Here is a 12,823-nt window from a genome sequence, read left to right on the forward strand (position 1 = left end):
AGAATAATAAGAAAAGAATATTGAACACATATTAAAAGAAGAATTAAATATGTCTTTATTGATGTGCAAAAGTGTATGTGAAAATTTCTAAGGTTTCTACAAAAGGGAGATTGTGGAGCTAATATTTGGCAAGATTAATTTAGAGATATTCATTTTTTGGAACATTAACAGCAAGTAACTGGAAATTAATTTTAAGATATAATATTATTTACATTGCATCTGATGTCATGAAATACTTTGGCATTAATAACAAAAGTGTGTTTGCAAGACTTATAAAGAGAAAGTTTCAGAGAAGTTTTAAAAAATTGCAAAAGTTATAAATACACTTGGAGATATAACATGAATTTCAGCCATGACATTTTCCATTATTCTCTCCTGATTGATGTGTAGATCCAATATGTTTACAATCAAAATCATGGAGAGTTTTTTTTTTGTAGAAATTGTCATGTTGTATCTAAAATGTATACGGAAATGTAAAGGGCATAGACTAGCCAGAATAGCTAAATTTCAAGACTTGTTATAAAATTATACCATTCAAGACAGTGAATGATATTGACATTAAAATAAACAAACAGATCAATAGAATGCAATAGATTATCAAGTGACCTTGTATAATTGTACCAAGTTTGTCAATGGGAAACAGGACTTTTGCACTATTGTTGTGTTTAATAAATGGTACAGTTAACAGCAAGATATTTCTGTATTATCCATACTTATATTTATAGTTACCCTTGCCATTTTCACATACTATATACAAAAGTATAAAAAGTATATATACAATAGTTCTTTTCTTGTTCTACCACTGTCTCTGCAGAAACAGGGCTCTGTTAACTTGATTATAGTAAATTCAACAGACACATCAAATATTTTTATAGAAATGTTTTCCCTGGATGTATCTGCTTAACAGATGTAATCATGAAAATATATGGAAATTGAAAATATTCATTGTCCTCAGGTGCCTGTGGGAGTGTGTTATAAGGAAAATATCAAGGACTATTTGGTTTTGTGGCAGAAGTTCTTAAAATTTTGGGATAATCTATTGAAAGCTATAGCACACAATTTCAGGGATTTATGGATTCTCTGAAACCCATTCATGGATTCAATTACAGTTAAATATGCTTGCTGTAACTTAATTCTATGCTCTACTTTTAGTTCTGCCATCCAATAGCAACAACTATTATGCCTCACCTCTCTCCCACCGTTGGAATTTTAATGTTTTAAAAGTACATTTAAGCCAGGCATGATGGACCATGCCAGTAATCCTACCACTTGGAAGGTATATGCAGGAGAATTATGAATTCCAAGTCAGCCTGGGATAAATAACAGAATTTGTGCCAAGACACCAAGTATTGGGGCTATAGCTCAGTGGTAGAATGCTTGCTAAGCCTCTGTGTGTGTGTGTGTGTGTGTGTGTGTGTGTGTGTGCTTACATCCATACATATATATATACTGAATTAATATTTATATTAATAATAATATATATACTGAATTAATATTTATACAAAAAAGTAAGAGGTTAAAATTCATATGAATTAACAAGCTACTCTATAAACACAGCATTATAAAATAAATATAAAAATGAACCAATTTGGCTATCAGGGCAAAGGTCAGTCAACATTTGATTCAACTTGGTCTTCACAAGATACCACACAAGGGTAAAAAGACTAGAATGATATGATACAAATTCTTGTTTTATTAGGGAATGTATTTATTTCAACAATATTTCATTGACACTAAGTTATTCAAATTCCCTGGGGATTTTCTGGATATACAGATTTTACTAGTGCTATCAAGATGGAGTTTAAATTCATTCATTTTTTTGAGCATATTCCTTGGTATAGATGTTGTGCTGAGACTGTAAACATGAAGAAGAATGAAATGCCAAATTACAGTTCCTGTTCTCAAAAAACTTGCAATAGCAGGAGCAAAATGCAACCAGGGCAGAAAGAGGAATTGTAGAAATATTATTGGAAATTGACTGGAACTTTGGAGAAAGACTTTCTTGAGGAAGTAATCTCAGAAGTGAACTTTATAAAAACATCAGCTTGTCTTTTCCAAGAAGAAAGTTAGGGTGAGTGCATTCCAGACTAAAGTCACAGATTGCCTGAAAACAACTGATACCTACTGGGTACTCACTCTTCCCTTTAACTGGAAACTGTGGAAGTAGAAGTAATTGTAATGTCATTATAAAGCTTATTACCATGAATTAATTAACTAATTTGCATTATACAGCTTCCTATGTAACAGAGAAAGCTTGTTATTCTTAAATTAAATGACAATTAAGCATAGAATTTCTGCTATGGAAAAGAAGGATGTGTTACAGAAATCTGGAAGGTGTAAATTTTTGTATTACTACAATAGGAGTCTTATGAAGAAAACATCAAATCTGTAATGAAAGACAGACAGCTGTTACAAACCTTTCTCTTTTCTTTTTTATTCTCTCTATAATCTGCATTCCCTCTGTAGGGAGAGATCAAAATTAAGTTTTGAATATGCAGGTATTTTTAATGCATTTAGGTAATTGACAACAGATCTGTGGTGGCATTCTCACAGTGACCTGGTCTACTGATAAGAACTGTTATTCAAGATGCCAACCTCAGGGTAAACTAAAGACATTCTTTTCAATAGGCTAAAGGCAGCAAACAATGAATTGCTACAAATAAAACCTTAATGTTTCTGAGCCATGAATCAAAGGCTTTGTGTCCTAGAAACAGCAATGACCTTCACCTTTCAAATGCTTGGCACAATAAAGTAAGTCTGAGTCACATAACTGATGTGGATCACATAGGACAATCATAAAATTACGGCATATTCTCTGTCAAATCACAAATGAAGAACCACTTTTTAGGAGCTTATTGGATCTAAGAAAATCAATGCTTCTGCATGTAAGTTAAGCATTTAAAATATTTGCAGGCATCTAAAGCTATATGCTTCAGACAATCCCTTCCTTTCATTAAAGATAGAGGGGGAAATTAAATTGGGGTCAACTAACAACTGGAAGCCTTTAAATTTTTCTTCAGTGAAATATTTGAAGGTACTTTCAAGTATTTGTTTAAAAAAAAAAAAGCAAAAGCACTGACAATGTGGAAATGTCTAAAATTAAAATGACTATCAGGCAGCCTTCTCATTCTTATTATAGTTTGTGTCTTGTTATTTTAATGAGGAGTGAAGAGACAAAGCAGGCAAAGAGAAACAGGCAGAACGCTAGGAGCAATTATGTAGTAGTGAGTTCTGCTAGGATGTGGTGAGTGTCCACAGGGAGCCTCTTCACCTGAGTTATTTAAATTCCAAAGGGGACTGAGCACCCCAGAGAACATGTCAGAGACATTACCTTACACTACATTTAGACAAACTAGCCAACCTACTAGTTCTTGGTTTAATATTTGTTTGCTTAAAGAATATGAGTTTTTCATCACAAAATTTTCCTAGATAATCTGTAATTCTCAAGTATGAATTATATTAAGGCAATGGGAATCTTCTTCCTTAGGATATGACAAAACTGGAGTTAGTTTATTGGTCTTTGTGGACCAAACATTGTATTAGTTGTTTTCCTAATAAATAAGTAGATGAGTGAATAGTTTTAATAGAATTATTATTCCTATATTCTGGATGAGGTAATGTGCAGAAACTAGCAACCAAAGAAGAAATAAAAAGATAAATAATTGAAGGAATAAATGAATGCCAACTGGTGTTGAACCAATGTTTCTTTGACACCCATCTAAGGCTTTTTCCTTTACAAGACTTTATATAATCAGAAACATTTCACATTTCCATTTGATTCTTTCATATGTTTTAATTACTCAGCTGTAATTCCTCATATGTGCATCAGTCTTACTGCTTTGGTCAAGAGCTTCTCACATTTGAATTATAACTATTTTTAAAATCCCTCTCTTAGAGTTTCAACCTGAGTCACCATTGAGCCAAGTTCTGTTGATTGCTTTGTCTCTTGTAAACGTATTTTTAGTTTTCCTTGCTTTATTGTGGGCCTTGGAACATTTTTGTTGAAGCTGGACATATAGTATATGACAGTATGGACTGAGTGAAATAGTGCATAGCTGTGACTGGGCATGTCTGATTTTGTTGTTACCATAGTTACCCTCATGCACACAGGATTCAAATCCCTTTAGTATTATTTAGGGATTAGGGTAGACTCCTTTGCCCTAAAATCTTTCTTAATAAGCAATGCACGCTTGCTTTAGGTCCTCCTCTTTTTTTCCACATTTCAGGGACGGTCTCTATACTTTTTCCTGCTCCTGTCCTGCATCAGTCTTCTGTTATGTACTCACTGCCTTGCTAATCTGAGAGTGTTTGGCCATTCAAGTTCTGCCTTAGTCTGTGTAGTTAGTTCTATGCCCCTGGGGACTGTGGTGAAGTCCTCACCCTGTTCCCATCTTTTTCTCAATGGTATGGAACATTTAATGGTGTATGTTTATGATTTTTCTTTCCTTTTCTTCAATATCAGAGTTTGTCTATTTTTTTTAATTTATAATGCCAGATGCCAGTGTTCTGCTCTTTATGCAGTGGCTAAGTTGTTGTTCTGTAGGATGATAGTCCTTACAAAATGTGAATTGGGGCAGGGTTTTGTATATCTGGTGTAATTGCTATTGTCCCCCTCCTCAAAACATGCCAGCCTTGCCCCCATTCTCTCTCATGAATGCCTGGTGAAGTTTGTGAGGAACAACTTGTCAGTTTAGAGTCCCTCCACTCTTGGTGTTTATCAATTCATTACAATTTTTTCTCATTTTCATAGGTTTCTTCCCACCGGCTTGCACAGGGTCCACTGTCTGTCCTGCATAAACAAATGCTTGCAGACAGCGTCTCATGGAGGTGTCCTCTTCCTTCGTATTGAGGTGATTTCATTTTCATAGGACCTCAACTCTAGAGAAGCATTGATTATGAAGTGTACTTGCCATTTTCTCTTAAAGATGTGGAAGGACACTGACTTCAACTGATTTGTGAAGAAGACAGTAAAACAGCTAATTTTAGGTAGTGTTATATAGTAATTGATCAAATCAGTGACTGAAGAAAACACTTATTTTAATTTTAAGAAATAAATGTAATTAATGATACAGATTTTCTTCTACCTAAACTCAACATTTGATATTTTGCACTGTTTAGTTCAAATTAATTTGCAATTTATTTTGTGATTTAATTTTAATTTATGTATACTTAAGAGCATTTCTTGTGAATGCCTGTTTATGAAATTTGAATCATTCCAAATATTATCTTAAAAATCAATTCTTTCACTTAGTCATGTAACAAGATTATGTTCTATGCCACAAAGTTTTCCTCAAAATCATTTTAATCCCATTTTATTTCACATAGAAGTCTAAATAAAAATAACATTTAAACTATCTAAGACATTTAAACTTTCAGGGAGTTTCATAAACTTCATATTTCTTTGCAATGATTGCCATTTCACTAAGTATATACACACACTTACTCAGTTCTGAATTGATTCTAAAAATGTTTCACTAAAAAGATAGAACTGGTGCTGAGACTGTGACTCATGTGGTAGAACACTTGCATAGCAAGCACGAGGCCCTGAGTTCAAAGCCCACTACTGACAAAAAAAAAAATAAAAGAGCGAGAGAGACAGAAAAAAAAATAGGACTTAGGGTTGCAGGTGTGTTCAAGAGGTACAGTTGAAGTCCTGAGTTCAAACCCTAGTAGCACATAAAAGCACTCAGATTTAAATGGACATTTCATTAAAGAAGATTAAGTGCCTGATACTCAGCATCACCAATCATTAGAAAAATGTAAATCCAAACCAAAATGAGAGACCACTCCACACCAACTAGAATGGCTATTATAGCAACAGCAACAAAACGGAAAATAAGAGTGTAGGCAATAAAGTGCAGAGCTATTGGAACACTTCTGTACTGCTGGTGGGAAAGTAAAATGGTGAAGCATCAATGGAAGCAGGGACTCAAACATTTATGTATGCCAATATTCATTGCAAGATTACTCAACGTGCCCAAAAGTTAGAAATAACCCAAATGTCCACTGACAGCTGAAGGGGCACACAAAGTGTGGTGTCTACATGCAATGTCACATTATTCAGTCTTTGGAAAAGTAGTGGAATTCTGACACATGCTGCAACAGGATGAACCCTGAAGATATGATGCTAAGTGAAATAAGCCCGGCACGCAACAGGTATGTGTCTGGGCCCCTGAGGAAATGGGAACTTCACCAGCAGCTCCTGCTGGCTCTGAGCCTTGGGGCAGGTCCCTGGCTTCCGCCTTACTCTCTGTGTCCCTGCCCAGGTGAAGATGCCTGACCACAGGGTCCTGGACTGAGGGCGCAGGGGCCACACGTGCCTGGCTTCCCTGTTAGTGAGGCTGCAAGTGAGTTTCTTTCCAGAAAAAAAGGAGAAGAGGTTTCTACCATGCTGGCTGTTGACTCCCTGTGTGTAGACTCCATTAACGGGATGGCTGTAACAGTCGAATTACTCATTATTTTGTTCTGAAAGATTTTTAACAAAGGGAAAACCAACAGCAATAACATTCATGTCTGTGGGCAGCTAACTCATACAGGATACCCTACTTTTCGTACAGAACTAGCCAATGTAAAAACAGCTCACATGTAAATATTTCTTCATTTTACACTGTTGTGTTATATGTGTATATGGCGGTTCCTTTTTCAGAAACTTTTCTTACCTGGTAGTTGTATTGTTTTCTAGGTTGTTTTTAATTAAGGAACAGAAGCTCATCTGCCAGAGATGACAGAGTGGCCTCGTGGCAGTTTCTCACATGACGTCCTCCTCCCCGACTCTGCCCGCTGGCCACATCTCCTGCCCAGGTTGGTCCTCTGCTCTGCCTCCCTTCCTGCCCACATCCCAGGCCAAGGGAGATACATCTCTTCTCACTTTAAGTCATTTTTTTCCATTAAAAATGAAAGCTCCACCTCTACCTTTATAAAAAACCAGAGTCCCTGAATCTTTTGTGTCCTATGCTGCTGCTGACAATTTGATGGCTTACTCTGCTATTGGAAAACTTTTTTTTTTGTAATTAATGCATGCTTTCTTTTTTATAAATGCCAGATTTTAAAAAGGAAAGGATAAAAAGGTAAGTATCCAGTAAATTCACTTATATGACATGCCTAGATAGTCAAGCCATAAGAATTGAAAGTAGATTACAGTTTGCCAGGTCCCTGGGGGAGGATGGAATGGATACTTTTTAACCTGTAAAGAATTTCAGTTTGGGAGATGAAAAAGTTATGGAGATGGATGATGGTGATAGTTACACAATAATGTCACTTATGTGCACATTTGAAAATGGTTAAAATGGTTAAAAAGTTTTATGCTGTGTGTACACTTTTAATTTTAAAAGTATCAGTAGCTCTCCTTTATTATCGCACAGAAAAAAAATGACATTTTATTATATGTATACTTGCCTTAAAGAGATTTTGGTTAGATATGTAAGGAAAACAATAGCATACTAACATAAAAGCAAATGATCTTCCTTTAATTTGACATTTAAAATTACAAGAGAAAATGCATTAAGTAGTCAGTCAGGAACATATAGCTTTAAGAAAGTAAAAAAAAAATTCTTAAATATAATTGAACATAGCTCTGTAATTACGCAAATCATCTTATACCTTAAATGTTTAGGCTGCATATTAATTCTAATGTATAAATTGAGGGTGTAAATGATTGTCTAAAGGCTGCTAAATACTTGAAATTGGAAGTAATATTGCCTTATATTTTCACTTTATGCTTTGGCATATCACTGTTTTTTTATTGAAACCAATAATCTTTTTAAAAAGAATTCAGTTAAAGAAGACAGATTTTTTTCCATTATTTTTATTAGGATATATTCATTGTAAAGGGGCGAGAATTCATAGTGACAGTTTCTAAAAGTCTTGCATTGTACATTGGTTAGAGCACCCTCATCGTCTCTCCCCCTCAAACCCCTCCCTACCCAACTAAAGCAATTTCAAGAGATTTCTTTGTTCTATTTCTTTTAAGTATGTGAATTCTATCAACATATTCCCTCACCTTAATTTCTTTCATTGTAAGGAAACTTAAAAATTTCCCCCTCCCACTAGTACCCCCCCTACTGTACCTATTTTATAGTCCTGTCTTTTGCGGTTGATGTTTAAGGCAATGTTCAAAGGGGTTTCTCAATGTATCCCTGCTGTGGGTGTATTTTATTTTGGTCCATTCAACCACTTCCATTGCTCTCTCTTCCCCCTTTAAGTTAATATTAACTTTAAATAAATTAATAGGTGGCAAATTTGAAATTTTAATTCAGTATTCTGCCTGCAGGTTGTAATTTTGAGCTATCTTGGTATACTGGGTTCCTGGATATCTTTTTTTCCTCTGTAAAACAAAAAATTATTCCAAGACTTAAGTCTGAACACACACATTACTCTTCATACTGGCAAAAATGTTGTCACTGAGGTACTGTAATCGCTTGTGCTGCTTTTCTCTGAGGAGAAATCTCACACTATCAGACATTTTGTAAGCTTTGACTTTTCCTATCTGCTCATTGGAAGTTCATTGGATGATTTATTTGGTTTTCCAGCTTCCGCCTTCTCCTCTGAAGCTTCACTCCCCACCTTCCTCCTGTGTTTATATTCTCTATTCCCTCCATTAAACTGTTTTATTCCCATAAACATTGTAGGGGCTCTGACTTCTCCTGACTGAGCCCAATTAGTATTTCCATTGCACAGATAAGGGAACTGGGCTTACCAACAGCAGTTAAAGGGCTTGGTAATAGTCACCAGCCAGGAAATGGTGAAGGTAAGATTTAAACCTAGCAATTTTGACTCCAGAGTCCGTGTCATTACACAGTAAGATTTATTGGCATTCTAGAGATGAAAGAAAATAAAATTCTATACCAGCTTCATCTGATTCAGTGAATTCTATCTTTGTCTCCAGACAAGTACATAATATTTCCCGGAGTTAAACATTGCCTTAGTCTGAGCAAAATATCTGAGATGGTGTAAAGTAGAAAGAAAAGTTTATTTTTGTTCATGGTACTGGAAGTCCAAGTCATGGCACTGACATCTGCTCAACTCCTTGTGAGGGTCTTGTGCTGTGTCAGAATATAGTGGAAAAATGAAAGAAATGGCTACATACAAGAGGAATGTGTGCAAGAGATAGGCAGAGGGGATCTTGAGTGCAATCCTTGTAAAGTTAAAAATATTTTTTAAAAATATTCAAAAATACTTACAGGATGCTTAGTAGGGACTGGGAAGTTTTCAGGGTAGGGGAGCAAGGATAGGAGAAAGGTAGATTGGTCAATATGTTATGTATGCATGCATGAAACTATCATAATGAATCCCCTTAATTTGTATAACTGATATATGATAATAATAAAAAAATGTGTCTGGCAGACAAAAAGGGAGAGAAAAATATTTCATAATGAACATATTTATTACTTTATAATAAAAACTGTTACTTAAAAATTTAGACTAAAAAGCAATGTTTAAAGATTTGTAAAACCACATGTAAAGGAAAGCAAGGACATGATGGATGTGGATGAGTATTGCCATGGTTGGCAGGCAGAGCTAAGAAGCAAAGAAACACAAGAGCAGAATTAGGTTATTTTTGATAGCAAAGTCAATCTAGTACAACAGTAAAAACCATCAACTTTGGAAAATGAACATTTTGGAAATATACTTAAAATTCAAATAATTACATTTAAATATATGTGCATATATATGATACCTAATAACATATTCAGTTGCTTTTAGTTGTTCTTTCATCAGAAAGACAAATGTCTATTATCCATGGTTACTGACTTATATTGGAATTTTAAATCATTGGGGAACATTCAGTTACTGTAGTATTACCTATAAAGGGTACAGTGGCAGATGACCTTTGGGTCATAAGACACCCTGTAATATGAATTCAGCTCTTACAAATAAAGTAAGTTATTTCCCTGCTAATTGTCCTGATAATGCAAAAAATAAAAAATAATAAATAGGAGAATATAGAGGTCTTTAGTCACAAAGGCAAGATTAGGCTTTGGCTTTTCTTTCACATATTATACATATGTTTCTACTGCTTTATAACCATTAACCCTTTTAAATACAGTGATGTCACAGTGATAATCAGTCTGAAGATAAGCTTTTATTAATAAAAATTAATAAATTTACAGTATGTTTCCTTTGAAGCATGTATTCTTGTTATCTATATTCTTTTTTTATTCTTCCAGGCCTGAATTCCATTTTAATTATTGCTTCTATAGCAGACAATATATACACAAAATAAATTTGGTAAAACATAAAGAGCTGTCATAGACTCAGAATCAAGTTGCTAAAATAAATTCCACACTGAGAAAAACTCCTCCATATTATTTGAAGAAAGCTAGTGAGAAGAGAAAACTTGGCACTTTTTACTTTTGCAACAGCTTAGGTTATATCACAGGGATGAGTGGGAAGGAGAGATGAAATGACAGGAAGGGAAAAATGAATCATGATGATCAGGGTATGTACTTTGTAAACAATACAGTCATATTAAACTTCTTATATACTTTATTCATTTACACAATTTATGGAACAGCTTTGGTAGAAGATTCTATGGTTTATAAAATGCTTATGAAAGAAGCCTGAATGAAAAAGAGAAAGAGATAGATGCAGCTAATCATAACAGAAGTTGAAAGGCAATGTGGGCAAAGACTATCAGCATAAAGATAGGGTTACAGTTAACTCTACGAATAGGGTGAGGATCATGAAAGCCTTGATTAGAAATCACACAAGAACGTGGTGCTTGAATTTGATCTTAGGTAGGAATTCACAAGAAAGCTAATTAGAGATGGAAATAATATCATGCAAAAGGAGAACCAAGCAAAAAACCAGTAAATAAATAATCACAACCATTAAAGTTGTAGGTGATACAACGATACTACCAGATGAGCCAAAAAAAGAAAGAAAAAGAAAAGAAATCTCAGGGATATGAGTAACCTCTTAGATGTCTTCAATTATTGAGTGCTCCAAGCTACTGAGATGGACACCAGAAAGTTATCGATTATTGAATGCTCTGACTTCCAGAACAAGTCACATCATTAAAGGTGTCCTCACTTCCCTCTATCACAGTCAGAAGTCTAAGCCACTCAAATGGTTCATGAAGATATGAATGAATCCCATACATTTTTCTTCACATCCTATGATTGGATTTCATTTCTCATCTTTACCTTCTTATCCAAACTTTCAGTGTATCCTTAGAAATCCATAATCCATTCACCAAAATGTCTTATGGCCATACTTCCCCTCTGAAGTTTCCAAACTCCAACTTTTGTTCCTACCTGGATATGTCCCATGTTCTCTCACACATGATGCTTACACCAAGTTTTTAGTATGAGATATATTCCCTTCCCATTTCCCAAGGCTGCTTCAAAACAATTTTTTCTTCTTTAAAGCACCTAGCTTCTTTGAGTTCCGTGGTATCAGACTTATCTTCCTTTTCCTTTGCTGTGGCTGTTATTTGTCAATGTTCTTGGAGCATTCTCTCATTAACAACTTTATCTCTTCCAATATTACTACTGTTATGATTGATGTAGATGTCAACTCTCCAAACTTTGGTCTTTTATTTGTTTGCCTTTCATAGTGTCAATATTATTTTTCATACACTCCCAACTCAGCTATCCACTGGTTTCAAATAATCCAGTCCCAAACTATAATTACCTTTCTTTTAGCTAACTCATGATATTTCTTCTTCTTCTTTATATTTTTCCCAACTTCATGAAGACAAAAATCTTTAAAAATCTATTATCCTTAGATTTTTTATGCAGTCTGTAATCCATTATCTATCACTAAAAAAATTCCTTTGACAATATCTTAACACCAGATTAAAATCAACTATTCACATATATACCACTGTACAAACAAAAGTTTGTGAGAGGAACACCATACAATTATAGATAGATAAATTTCTAAACAAACAATTAAACTGGACAATTTTGTGAACACAAATATCAACTTGGGCACAACACTAAATGAAAGTATACTTTTCCAGCATGCCTACTTCACACTTTCCTCTTGTCAAATAGTACATTTCCTTTCATTCTCAGATAATGACTTCTCTGCATTCTTCTTAGAGAAAATAAAATCAGCTGAAGACAACTACCTTACCTAAAAATACCAAGAAGTGTAGTCTAAGTGCAATCCTATGTACACACTTGCTATTCCTTTTGTTATGGCAAAAGAAATGTTTTTGTTTAAACTGATGTCCCATCTCTTCACTCTTTGCTTGGATTTCATTTTTGTTATACTTTTAAGGACTCCTTCTTTCTCTCCTTTATCATGTGTTTCTCTCTTTCCTGCTCTTCTTCTCAATAAAACACTTTAAGTAAGTTCTCTATGACCCTGTCCCTATTGTCTTCTCTTCCCTATTTGGTTGCCTTCAATAACACTTTTTATGTTTCTTTTTTTACTGAAATGTCTCTTGCCAAAATCAACAGTATCAAGAATAACCCACAAAAAATGAATTTTGTTTTGAGTCTCATTCTACCTGCTTTCAGCAGTATTTGACCACATCAACCACATTCTTCTAATTGATATACTTTCTTCTCTAGCCTTTAGTCATTTTGAACTTTCTTTTTCCCCATTGATTTCTCTTCCTAAGACTTTTGCGCTAACTTTTCTAATGCAGTAATGTCTGGGTTCTATTCATGGTCCTCTGCTAACTATACTTTTTCTCCTTGACTGATTTCATCCAGTGCTGTGACTTGAAAATATTATGTATAAAGTGAGTTCTGTCAACATGACTTGTGTAGAATGACTTTTAAATCTGAGTCATATCATAGCATTTCTTTGACTCAAAGCTCTTTGGTGACCTCCAGGTCATTCAGAAGAAAAGTGATATGATCACACT

The sequence above is a fragment of the Castor canadensis genome, chromosome 15 (assembly GCF_047511655.1).
Source record: "Castor canadensis chromosome 15, mCasCan1.hap1v2, whole genome shotgun sequence".
Classification (NCBI taxonomy): Eukaryota; Metazoa; Chordata; class Mammalia; order Rodentia; family Castoridae; genus Castor; species Castor canadensis.